General features: G+C 35.5%; 1 long non-coding RNA gene across 1 annotated transcript; it reads left to right on the top strand.

Moving 5' to 3' along the window:
- Positions 1-7,969: 7,969 nt before the first annotated feature.
- LOC120577837 (uncharacterized) lies at positions 7,970-9,778 on the top strand. Its single transcript, XR_005643805.1, has 6 exons — positions 7,970-8,324; positions 8,412-8,551; positions 8,651-8,699; positions 8,787-9,064; positions 9,153-9,350; positions 9,486-9,778. It is a non-coding gene; the product is annotated as an uncharacterized lncRNA (long non-coding RNA).
- Positions 9,779-12,854: the final 3,076 nt, after the last annotated feature.

Here is a 12,854-nt window from a genome sequence, read left to right as displayed (position 1 = left end):
GTTTAAAAGAACAGCTCGGTAAGTCGAAAACCCGAAAAGGGCGGCTTAGGCAAAAATGAGCGTCTCGGTGGACTGAAAACCCGAAAGGGCGGTCCAGGCAAAAATTAGAGACAATAAACAGAGATAATCATCCTGATAGATTGAAAACCCGAAAGGGCAGTCTATGCAAAAGTATTCGACGTCGCAAGATAACGGATTTCAAAGTTGTTAGAGAACGATAGGGTTATGAAGTTCAATGCACCCTTCCCTTTTAAATTACCATTTTTTTTTCAAACTTTGTAAAGAACTCCATGAAGTCATGCCATTGGCATAGCGTCATTCGATCAATAAACTTTGAGCCTTTATCTCTCTTTTGATTCCTATTTGTTTTGTTTCTCGAATTTTCCCTCTTTTACTGATGATAAAACTTTGAAACAAATTTCTAAAACATTATATAATAAAAAGCATAAACAAATAGATACAGCTTGGCACTCGGGAGTAAGAAAGGCATATATCAACTCAAGAGAGGTTAGATCCTGCTAAAAGCGTGGCTCGACACTAAGGAAAGTCTCTGAATAAACAAATACAAAAATAAGCATCCCGGGGGACTAAGAACCCGAAAAGGTAGTCCAAGTAAGGGTTAGGGACTTCTTCCAAAAGGGGCACGACTGCCAAGGCATATCAATGGAGCGACACTCTGTGCCGGCTTGCAAATAGCGACTTCTTCTTCAAAATTTGTTCACAAAGTTGTTGCGAAGAGTGTAGTACAAAAGTGCCAATCCATTTCCCACCTTACATACCATATTCTGCCTCATCGAGTTCCGTCTATCACCTACAAAAAACATGGTCGCCCAAGTCACGTTCATACATACACGCATGCATTCATCACATCAACGCTTCCATGCACTCATACAACCACAAACTCATAACAATCATGCATTTACTGATAATCATGCATTCGTGCGTACACAACAGGCGCACGACATCAATTCATACATAAACTCATCAATCGATTCGGTCATGTTACTTCGGTTCGGTCTTAGTTTACCATTGCGTCAAGCCGCAAGTTTCTACGAGTAAAACATCTTCCATTTCAAATTCAAATTTCAAAGGTGTCATGCCCGGCGAAAAACCGTGCTAAGTCATGTCACTAATCAATGTCAATTTCAACTTTAGTTTCGAAGTGTCATCCCCGGCGGAAAGCCGTACTAGTCACGGCGCTAGTTAATCTCGATGTCAACTTCAACTTTAAGTATCATCCCCAGCATAGCTGTTCCAGAGATGTCACCAATCCAACTTTTCAAGTGACCAGTTCCAACAAACGAACAACTCATGTCAATCTTTTATCTTTATGCCCAGCGACCGATTCCAACAAACGATTAGCTTATGTCTACTTTCTTTCGAGTAACCAGTTCCAACCAATGAACAACTCATGTCAATCTGTTATCTTTATGCCCGGCGACCAGTTCCAACCAATGAACAGCCTGCAACAAGTGGCCAATTTCAACCAACAAATAACTTGTATCCTTCTATTATTTCATTTTCAAAACCAAGTCCACAAATGGACATTGGAGTCTGAACCATTGCACTTTGTTTCGAGGCATCGAGACGATGAGGAACAACCATTTTCCCCAGTGAAACCAGATTCCCCAGTAAAGTCGGATCCCTTTCTTCGAAGAATTTGGGTATCCCAGTGTCTTTTCATTCCAGTCGAGCCGTCATTGTCATCATGCATTCATAATTAAATCATGAGCATTCATAAAACATCTTAGGTCAAAATTGGTGCACTTTTGTATTTAAGTCTCTTCGGCTCGTCGAGTCAAAGATTTTACCTTCGAATCTCTGAGCGAAGAAACTTAAATAGGGGCATCTGTCATACCCCAAATTTTGACCTAAGGTCCCACTGATACACGTTTCCGAACTCGGACCAGACTCACATTTCAGTGAAAATTCGGCAGGGAGGTATTTTAAAATACCTCATTTTGTTTCCGAGTCGGGCCCTCTTTCTCTCAGTCTTTAAACAATTATTTCCATCTTTTATTTTTTTAAATTTTTTAAATTAATCTTAATTTTATTTTATTTTTACTTACTTTTAATTCCGTATTAGATAAGTCCAAAGAAGTCTGCGTTGATTTTATTTTTATTTTATTTTCTCCTTTTATCACTTTATTCATTTGTTAATATCCATAAAAAAAATCCAAAAGGGTCCAGGTTCAGAATAATAGGTTGTCACGCGAATGCCATTCCAATCCAGCTTTCACCAAGCCTCATCTACAGAAACATAGGAACACAAGCGCGTTCTTCTTTCATCCTAATCCAACAACCGAAATTGCCTTTTCTCCTCCCCAAGCTACTGATTTCTGGCCTCAACCTCACTCTATAAATAGAGACCTGCACAACACAAAGAAAACACGAAGAAACAGAGAGAAAAGGAGCCGAAGAGCAGAGGAGCACACAGCAGAACACGGGAAAGACACAGGAGCATACAAGAATCACACAACAGAAGCCAGAGAGACGCGCATAAGAAGCAGAATCGCACATCAACACGAAGCAGTTCCGAAACAGATCGGCCACAACAACAGATCAAGCACAACTCGACGTACACACGGAACCACACACACTACATCGCAAGCCAGCACCATAACAGAACCGGATTCACAAGAGAAAAAGAGGTAGTACTTTCTTTTACCTTTAGATCTAGGTCTCTGTGTGTACGTTTTCGAAAATCTAGGTCTAGAACTGAAGAAAGAAAAGGGAGTAGGAGAAGATAAGCGAAAAAAAAATGCAAAAAATTAAATTAGGGTTCCGGCGTGGTGGCGCCGCCGCACTGGCCGGCCAACCACCGCCGGAACCCCTCACCTTGCTGTCGGAGAAGAAGAGGATACAGAGAGAGAGAACAGAGGGGAAGAGAGTGAAGCAAGAGAAATGTTTGTAAAAAATGAGGGAAAAATCGGTTACCACATATATATAGTACCCTGAACCGGTTCGGTTCTCCCGAACCGAACCAGACTTGAACCGAACCGGTTTAAGCCCAATTTCCCCAACCCGTGAGGCCCAACGCGCGCCTCTAAGCCCAGTTTCTTTTTTCTTACTATTCTGCACACCCCATAATACTGCTACACCTCCCACCTTGTGATTGAACCTTTTATTTATTTCTTTCAAGTCTTGCATACATTTTATTTATCGTTTAGCATTGTAATTATTAATTTATGTTCTCTCATGCATGTTAGAATGTAAATTAGGCCTTGATGTAAATAATTTATTTACTTTTCTTGTCATTTATTTTCTGCAGACCTTAGAATGTAAATAGGTTTTTTTGTAATAGTGTAGGTGCATGTGTGCGTGCGTGTGTGTATGCCTCTTATCTGCTTTGTAGTTTAGGTCAAAGGTCCTCGTGGTGGTCCAACGCCACCATGAGGTACCTACGCTTTATTTTCTTGCTCCGTTAGTTTAGCAATTATTCAAAAACAACAAAAACATGCAAATAACCAAAAAAATCACAAAAACATTTTTATAATAAACCTTGATCCTAAATCAAGTGATCGTCCTTTTTATTTTATTTTCTTAATCAAATATCAATCAATTTAACCATACTTTGAGTCATCTTTCTTTTAATAAAAAACACAAATCAATTCTCATTTGCCACTTGGCTTTTCAATTTAAAACCTTTTTTCAAAACTAATAAAAAACACACAACCAATCAAACGTCAATTTCTACCCCGAACTACGAGGTTTTGATCCTTCACGGGTACGTAGGCAGAGGACCATGTCCTTTCAAACAATAAAAAATGTAGATAAATTAGGTCTCACTTTATTTTCCTTTTCATCACATTAATTCCTTCTTTAGCAAGCAAGTTATAGCACTTTCAATTAAATAAAACCAAGAGGTTCCCGTAGAGTACTACGGACATAAAGGGTGCTAACACCTTCCCTTTATGTAACTAACCCCCGAACCCTAAATCTTTTCAATATGGGGTGTTTTGAACTTTTTTTCCCCTTTTCTTAAAAAAATTTAAATGTTCAGTCGTGGAAGAAATTAGTGAGTCAAAAGCTAATCAAATAGCCTTGATCTCCGAAAAATGACGCGACAGGGGTGTTATACAAACAACTTATTCAAAGCTTATAACACACACTTTATGGAATGAAAAATTGAAAGACTTGCCCATATTAAATTGTCATTTTAAAAAATTAACCCATGATTAATCGCATCTTTAACTGTAAAATTCGCTTTGGCGTAATGAATAAAATATAACTTTGAATAAAAAAATAATTTTACTTTTTTTTTATATAATTATGAATTTAGGTAAAGTGAATTTTTAACCTAAAACCAACCCTTGCTCTATAAAACCCTTATAAACATTGTGTTTGCAATCAGTTGACAATTACATGGTGCTAGCGGCGCCGTTTCTCCAAATTTTATCTCTTCCTTCGTCTCCTCTCTTATTATCTTTCATTTGCAGCGATCTGATAAAGTGATCTTTTATTTTATCTATTCAATTATCACTAGATATATAAGATATGTTCGCACTCACATATGTATACTTAGTTTTTTGAACATCACACACATATAGTTGAATGAATCAATTTATTATGATGATAAATTAGGAAGGGATACATCAATTTTTGATTCATTGTACTCAAACCACATATTCATACACGCCGAAACACAAGTCATATGACTATATAGATGACTAATTGGATCTTTTAATCTTGTATTGTTTTTCTCTCATTTAATTTTGTATTGTTTTTCCTCTACCAGATCTAAACCGATGCAACAAAGGTCGACTCATTGGCTATCGTATCAAGTATTTTCTTCGACGAGTGTAATTTCTTTGATTAAGTACGAGGAGATTTTGCGCTTGTGCTTCTTTAAATGAAGGTAAAAACGGTGGATGCACATATCTACCGTTCCGTATTTACTATTATTTTTTAGTTTGATTAAATCTTTTTATTTAAGGTGTCTTTTTTTCCTATGAATTTGTAGGATTTATATTTTTTAATAATGTTCAGTGAGTGGGCTAATGATAATAATGTTATAATAGTGTTTTGTAAAATATTATTCTTTGTGGTGGCTGAAAGTTAAGCATGTTACTTTTGTTTTTGGTACCCAAATATGGTGGTCGAACCCCCTAATGTGTTTGGGTATTAGCTAGCACTATTTTGTTATTTCTCATTGGATTGCTTGTATTTTTAGTAGTCTCTTTGGCATGCCTTGTGCTGAAGGGATTGTTGTGGTTTTGTTAATATAATTCATTTTGGCTTGTTAAAATAAAATAAAAATAAATTCCTCAACATGACAAATCTTTTTAATTATTGTGGATGGAACCATTTATATAATATGATATCTTGTGAACTGTCCATCATGCGATTATGTCTCAAAATGTTTCTTTGTTTTGTTAAATCTCTTGATTCTTTGTTATTGTCTTGTGCTAATTGTCATATATATGAAAGAGAGTTTTTTTATAATTAATATTGATTAGTGAACTTTTTCTCTAAACATTTGATTAATTAGAATTTGTCTAACTAGTTTTCTCCAAAGTAAAAATGAATTTATTTCTTGCCCAATGCCAACTTCATGTGGTCAAAAGGTACCATGCAGGGATGAAATAGAATCAATAGAGGTTGTCCATGGAAGTAAGTAACATGTGTGTTGTATGTGTGTGTAGCTAGGTCATTTTATAAATAGTGGTAAATTCAAACATCGATTATTTCATTTGCATGTCTAGCTTTTCCTAGTGATCTAAGAATATGATATGTTTGAAAATGATGATGATGATCAATGTCATGGAGTCTTATTCTTCCTCGATATTCTTCCTCCATATGTAGCTTTTTAATCATGTATGTCCAGGAATTTGGCTCTTAATGCGGCAATCCCAATCAGTGGTGTGAAAGAAGGACAAAGAGTGGTGAAGCCCTTCTTACCGTCGTTTACCATGAGATATTGGTATTTTAAACTCTATTTCTATGCAAATAGAACTAATAAAATGAACACTTAATCCTTCCATTCTTTCTGCTTATGCTTTTTTTTTTTTTTTTTTTTTCTTTCTTATCATCAGGTTTGATATCCTGATTCAAAAAAAGGTGGTGATTATATATTATATTGCCATCCCGAAGTGCAAAAGACTCCGAAGAATGATAAGCTACCCCGCTGGTCAGTCTTACTTTCTCCTTATATGTCTGTGTGTATTGAATATTCACGAGGTAGTGTATACAATACATTGAGAATTTTATACTACGATTTTCCTTCTTTTGTCATTTTTGTACATAATATTTATTTGTGCAGGTATCTTTCAATGTTAAAATAGGCTGTCGAAAATATTGTCGTTGGTTTAACCAACGTATATGATCATTTCTTTCTTCCTACTTAAAAAGGGAACTCCAAGGTGACAGCTTCTCGTTTGCCATACTTTGATGGAGACTACCGGTGCGGTAATGCTATGTAGTTTGTAATATTGTGACGAGTGTGCTATGAACATCCTCTTTCTAATACTTTTTTTTTTGGGTACAACATTCTCTCCTGTACCCACTCTCTTATTGGATGAAAATAATGTGGGTTTGACCATTTATGGACTCATTTTCGAAGCATGAGACCCACATTGATTTCACACAATAAAAGAGTGAGTGTTAGAAAGTGATCGTTCCTAGCATTTCTCTGTTGTGATTGATTTAATATATGTTGTTTGTAAATTAATTTATGTTTTATAATTACAAATTCAATAGATAGTGTTTGATTGATTGATTTAATACCTCTCTTTCCTATTGTGCATAATACATCTACAGGATAATGGCGGCAAATAGTGATCCAACTAACAATGCGGTGTCCCAAAACCATAAGATTGGAGAGCTTCCCAAGGAAGTTAATCCGAAAATTGGATACAATACTGGTAAGCACTGGTCAGATGATGAAAATAATGTGCTCAAGTCCGTCTTAGATACAAAAAGCTAGGAAGACATCAGGGATGAAGAAAAATTGTTTGGTCGGGATTTGAAAGCGATTCGGGACAAGGCAAGGAAAATTTTTATAATGGAAAGACAATATCCAAAAATTAGATACAATATTGGTAAGCGATGGTCAGATGATAAAAACAATGCGCTCAAGTCCTTCTTAGATGCAAAAATTTGGAAAGACATCAATTGGAAAGACATAAGGGATGAAGAAAAACTGTTTGGTCGGGATTTGAATGCAATTCAAGACAAGGCCAGGAAATTTTTTAAAAAGGAAAGACAAGATCCGAAAATTAGATACAATATTGGGAAGCCATGGCCAGATGATGAAAACAATGCGCTCAAGTCCTTCTTAGATGCAAAAAGTTGGAAAGACATAAGGGATGAAGAAAACTGTTTGGTCGGGATATTTGAATGCGATTCAGGTCAAGGCCAGGAAATTTTTTAAAAAGGAAAGACAAGATTAGAAAATTAGATACAATATTGGTAAACCATGGTCAGATGATGAAAACAATGCGCTCAAGTCCTTCTTAGATGCAAAAAGTTGGAAAGATATCAATTGGAAAGACATAAGGGATGAAGAAAAACTCTTTGGTCGGGATTTGAATGCGATTCAGGACAAGGCCAGGAAAATTTTCAATCTCAGACTCAACACCTTCAGGCACAAAATAAGTTTTCAACTATTCCTTGAATTCACAGCATGATTTAAGATTGATTTCATTAGGTTTCTCTGCTGAGAATCCAATCCCTTTACCATTGTTCTTGTATATGCTGTAAATCATAGAAGCTATTTTGCTTCTGTCAGTGCCTGATAAAATGAAATCTTCAAGAGCAATATCTTGTTTATTTAAAGGTTTTCCTTCACACTTTTCTTAAAGCTTATGACAAAGAAACCTGAGTTTGTCTTCATAAGTTTTACAAGTAATGTCAAAACTTCTAAGCCCTTCCTCAGATGCTTTCAGATCCAATAAAATATTTTCTTCTTGTTTCATTAAATCAACATATTTATCTTTTAAATATTTCAACTCATTGGTTCTGTGTTCAAACTGTGTGACGAGCTCTTTAAGTGATTCAATAAGTTCTTTTCTAGGAATTTTAGAGTATGCCTCATTTTCATATTCAGAGTCTAGTTCAGGTTTAGAATCTTAAGCCACCGTAGCTACTAACCCCACAACCACATTTACTTCATCCTCAACATCATCCTTATCAGACCCTGACTCATTCTCTAAATCTTCCCAGGTGGCCATCAGACTCTCTGCTTGATCTGTCTTCTGAACTTGTTAGATTTTTTAAAAGAGAGTAGAGGAGACTATGAAAAGTTGTTAAAACAAGTGTCGAATAGAACAGTAAAGGACTTGGGACATGCCAAGTCTTCCAAAGACATTCTGGTGATGCAAAAAGTATGTATATCTTCTCTTTTACTTTGTATTGTTCTTCTACATCCTTTTTTATAGGTCAATGTAAGTTATTTTCATAATTTTGATTAGGTTGGCCAAAATATATTGCCTACAAGAGAAAACTTTCTCGTAGCTCGTTTGAGATCTTCATGCATGCACTGTCGTGAAGTGATTGTGTCTGGGAAGCGATGGTTTTGCACTGAATGCGAGAAATTTTAGTATTGTGAAAGGTATGATAACTTGAATACATATTTGAAATGTTTAGCATTGAATGAAATAAAAAGTGATTTTTTCATTGACTTCCATTTCACATATTTGAGTTCCCATAGTTCTTACAAGCACACTTCAAAGAACGGCGAGGTGCATACACTTTGTCAGGTAACAACCTAAACTTGATGTTTTCCATATAATTTTCTCATCATTAGGTAATTTCATGCAAAACATTGAGTTATGTGCCATTTTCAGGCTGCTGTTGATGATTTCCCCTCCGACACTAAACATAAAGATATCGTCCTTGAGAGTGGATTGTTTGAAAATAGAGACAACTTTTTGATATTCTGCCAGAAGTCTCAGTTTCAGTTTGACACACTCCGTCGTGCCAAGTATTCCTCCATGATGAACCTCAACCATCTACTCCTCTGTGCCAGAAGTCTCAGTTTCAGTTTCAAAATGAACACCAATTGACTCAAAAGTGTTCAACACCAGTATGTCAATCTCAGAATCAGGAGTCAAATAAGGAAATGGTATGAATTTAATTTTTTTGATAGATTGTTTTCAGTACTAATTTATTTTAGACTAGATTGTTGATCATACTTACTGACTTACACACAGATGGTGAAACTAATGAACGTTTTGAAGCATCTCAATGATCTCATCCAAACTGTTCACAGATCAAGAAGATGTTCTCTCATGCCAGTAAGTGCAAAATTCGAGTGAATGGGGCTGCCAGCATTGTAAAAAGATATGGTTTATACTAACTACGAACTCCAGGAATTGCAAAGACTCGGAATGTAGAATACCGCGTTGCAGGTGTGTTACAATTAGAATTCTATACTGCCTAGAGAATTTTGATATTCTACTTTCTGACTTATTCTTTTACTAAACTATGCATAAATTTACTAATCTATGAATACTTATTCTTTTATATTGATGTTGATTTTGCAGTGATTTGAAGAAGTATGTAGTAGAACGGAGATCAATGCATTCTGAATCTTGTCGTAGAGCTGAAGTTTTGGAAAGCGACGGAGCAGTCATTGGTCAATGAATCGTTGAAGCTTAAGCATAAACAGTTCGACATAAGTTTTGTAATTTTCATCCTTCCTTTTCTGTATATAAATTTGTTTATGTAACATATATAGGTTAGGAATAGGCTCATTATTCATACTCTTAAAATGAGAGACTCAATTTTGTGTTGTTGTGAATATTTATTCAATGGTAGAGAGTCTAAGCTCCAACTATTAAATTCTCATTTTAAGAGACTTGAAATTAGAAAATCAATTTTGTATATTGTTATGAATGTATACATCAATTTAAATATTTGATGTGCCACATTGATGGCTTTTCATTCATGTTTGGAGAAAAACACAAGTTCAATGGTAAAAATTCTCTATGTTGCCATAGTTTCACTATTCTTGTGTTTATTCTTTACTTTGTAGCTTTTTTACCTCCGTTTTTTTATGATCATAAATTTTCTAAAATACTTATTCATTCAGATCTAAAGTGAAAAATATCTTATGAAAATTTGATATGATATGCACTCCTATAAAGTATGATCAACACTTTTGTTTTATTCAAGGGTCTTGTTAATCATTGCCCTCAGACATTGGTTAAGGAAACTATAAATAGAAAATTTATCTTAAAAATATAAGTTTTGACTTTTGATTAAGTAATAATTACACAATTTTTTTTTATAAAAAGTTACTTGTTTTGGTTGCTTAACCAATGCCCTGACGGTACTGTTTAGCATTCTCCTTTATTTAAACATCTATTAATGATTTTAAATAAAGTATGTAATCCAGTTTGTCTAAATACCCCCTTCAAATTTCACACTTCATGCAAAATGTCCCTTGAAATTGACAAAAATCAAGCAAATTGGTTAATGAATCTCTTGTGACAAACAATTTCTCTTGTGCTTTGTTGAATTTGGTGTAGTGGTTTGATCCTTAGAAATAGCAACAAGTTGAAGAATGATTTGGATTGTATCAAATGTACTTAGAAGAATTATAGTTGAAAAAAAATGGTGATGTTTGAACTGCTACATTTAATTTATTCAGCTATGCAGACGGTTTGTGGTAGTTGTATATTTGTTGACTTAGATCTTTTCTAATTTAAAAAAAAAAAAAAAAAAAAAAACATTTATTGCAACTGCGATAAGTATTTGCAACTCCTCTAAAGTGAATAATTAATTAATAAAGTAAAAAAAAAATTAAATTTTTATAGATTTTCGAGGCTCAAACCTCCAAAAGAGAATATAAGATTTTGCTTTAATAATACTACTATGATATTTGTTTAAAGTAGTGATATTTATACAATTAATTGTGACAATTTTTTTCCTTCTTCTCTCTTCGCTCAAAAACAATATATATGCATGTATATATGAGAGTTGTTCAAAATTTGTTCAAAAAAAGTTGTTCCAAAATAGTTGTTCAAATATCATATCTCATATTTTTACCTTCCGTAAAGTTTACAAGGTCCACGAACTTATGCTTATCCCACTAACAACTAATATTTAAAAGTTTGATATTTTTTACTTCGATAATTTAATTTGTGTATTTTGAGTTTTTTTTCATAATAGTTATTGATCGTACCTGATTAGAAGGTGATTGCCGGTGCTTTGAATAAGGTGATTTTAGTGGTGGTGAAATGCGCCAAAATGCTTCTTGGAGCGGATGGGGGTGTGTACCTGCAGACACGCTGACGCTCAAGTAAGTAGATATCAGTGAGAGTGAGGATTTAGAGGAAGAGATAGATTCTACCTTAGGGACTGCTGTGAGTCCCGTATTTATAGAGGTGGAGGGCTGCAGAGCCATTGTAACGGAACACCTGGCTCTGGTGGTTACGAAATTGTGGGAAGTGTAACCTCCAGAGATTTTATTGCGGGAACGTGTAGAGAGACGTTGTGGTTCGTTTGAACCAGTCTCTTTCGCTCTGTGCACCTCCCTTGCATGGAAGGGGTGTGTTGCATGTAACTTTGCCAAACGTGCTGTTTGGGCTTTGGATTGTGTTGGGCCTAAATAAATGGGCCAAAGGTCCTTTTGGCCGGTCCAGAACAGTAGCCCCCCAAGTCATTCCTCTTGATGAAGAGTGATGACTTAAGTGCGGGCATATTTGGTTGTTCTTGGCTGGCTATACAAGGAAGTTCGCTTTGTGAGTTGTATGCTTGAAACTGATCCCGTTGGGCGGACACGATGACTCTTCTGAACGAAGGAACTGTTAAGAGCGAGGATTAAGAATGTCATGAGGATTGTGCGGGCGCGTTAAGGGGTGCGCTCGTTATCCCTTGGTATTCTCTTGCTCTTTGACCAAACGAGTTCGCTAGTGGAAAAGGTCGTACCCCGTGTGTGGGTGCTCGGTTGGCTTAAGACGGAGGACAGATTCCCTCGTCTGGAAGTTTGGTCGATTGTCATTCCCTAATTAATGCCCACGTCTTTGAGGGAAAGGTTGAGGAGACATGACCTTTGGTTTCTGAGTGACACGCTTATAGGCTATTGCGGTACTTGAGTGCCTATAGCCGGCAAGGTGTTCTTGGTTTGTGTTTGCAAGGTGTCATTGTAACAGCCCAATTTTCGTTAGGTTTATTTTAATTATTTTTATTGTGTGTTTATTTGTGCTTGTGTGTGATTATTCATCATTGGGTGCATTTTCTTGGGTTTCGTGCTAGACGGGTAAAATTAGTAATTTTGGTGAGAATTATTTTTTTGTGTTTAGTGAGAACCATTATTTTACTAAGTTACTAGTGTAGTAATTAGTATCTTACCATTAAGTGACCGTTGCTAGTGTTTTACTGTTAAGTGACCCTTAATAGTATTTTACCGTTGTGAGTGTAGAAACATTTTAGAATTGATTTGAAGTGGGTTAAGTCCATTAAGGTTTAGGGTTAAGCCCATTAAGAGAATATACTATATAAGGGTTGTCTTAAGAGAAAATATCACACAATTTTCATTTACATAGATATTTTGAGAGAGATAGAGAAAGAAAGTGGGAGCAGAGAGGAACAAGGGTTAGAGAGAAGAGGAACTTGAAGATTCAAGAAGAGGAGAGAACCTAGGAACTAAAGTGAAGCTTGGGCTAGGGATTTGATCTAACTAAGGTAACGGGGTTAGAATTCATCATAATCATTTTTAGTGTAAATTTTCAATTGTTGTATGAATAAGTTCTTAATTGAGTAAATGATTAATTGTCCAAAGTTGTTATCATTCGTGCTCTAATTATGATGATATGTTTGAATGCATGAACTTGTTGATAACTGAATTGTTGTTGGTGAAATTATATGTTCAAAGTATGAGAAAGTGATATATGTTGAATTATGCTCAA

The sequence above is a fragment of the Medicago truncatula genome, unplaced genomic scaffold (genome assembly GCF_003473485.1).
Source record: "Medicago truncatula cultivar Jemalong A17 unplaced genomic scaffold, MtrunA17r5.0-ANR MtrunA17Chr0c02, whole genome shotgun sequence".
Lineage (NCBI taxonomy): Eukaryota > Viridiplantae > Streptophyta > Magnoliopsida > Fabales > Fabaceae > Medicago > Medicago truncatula.
This window is presented reverse-complemented; position numbering and strand designations above follow the sequence as displayed.